The following is a 970-nucleotide window of genomic DNA, read 5'->3' on the forward strand; positions in this document are numbered from 1 at the left end:
CCTTTTTCAAGTTTCAAAGATAACTTCACTTATAAAAAACGAGTTGTTACACTGCCACACTGTTCACAATGTTACAATGTTACACTGCCACACTGTTCACAATGTTACAATGTTACACTGCCACACTGTTCACAATGTTACACTGCCACACTGTTCACAATGTTACACTGCTACACTGTCACAATGTTACACTGTTACACTGCCACACTGTTCCAATGTTACACTGTTACACTGCCACACTGTTCACAATGTTACACTGCCACACTGTTCACAATGTTACACTGCCACACTGTTCACAATGTTACACTGTCACACTGTTCACAATGTTACACTGTTACACTGCCACACTGTTCACAATGTTACACTGTTACACTGTCACACTGTTCACAATGTTACACTGCCACACTGTTCACAATGTTACACTGCCACACTGTTCACAATGTTACACTGTCACACTGTTCACAATGTTACACTGTTACACTGTCACACTGTTCACAATGTTACACTGTTACACTTCCACACTGTTCACAATGTTACACTGTTACACTGCCACACTGTTCACAATGTTACACTGTTACACTGCCACACTGTTCACAATGTTACACTGTTACACTGCCACACTGTTCACAATGTTACACTGCTACACTGTTCACAATGTTACACTGCACACTGTTCACAATGTTACACTGCCACACTGTTCACAATGTTACACTGCCACACTGTTCACAATGTTACACTGCCACACTGTTCACAATGTTACACTGCCACACTGTTCACAATGTTACACTGCCACACTGTTCACAATGTTACACTGTCACACTGTTCACAATGTTACACTGTCACACTGTTCACAATGTTACACTGTTACACTGCCACACTGTTCACAATGTTACACTGCCACACTGTTCACAATGTTACACTGTCACACTGTTCACAATATTACACTGTCACACTGTTCACAACTGCTTAG

The sequence above is a fragment of the Poromitra crassiceps genome (assembly GCF_964638095.1).
Source record: "Poromitra crassiceps genome assembly, chromosome: 18".
In the NCBI taxonomy this organism is placed as follows: Eukaryota; Metazoa; Chordata; class Actinopteri; order Beryciformes; family Melamphaidae; genus Poromitra; species Poromitra crassiceps.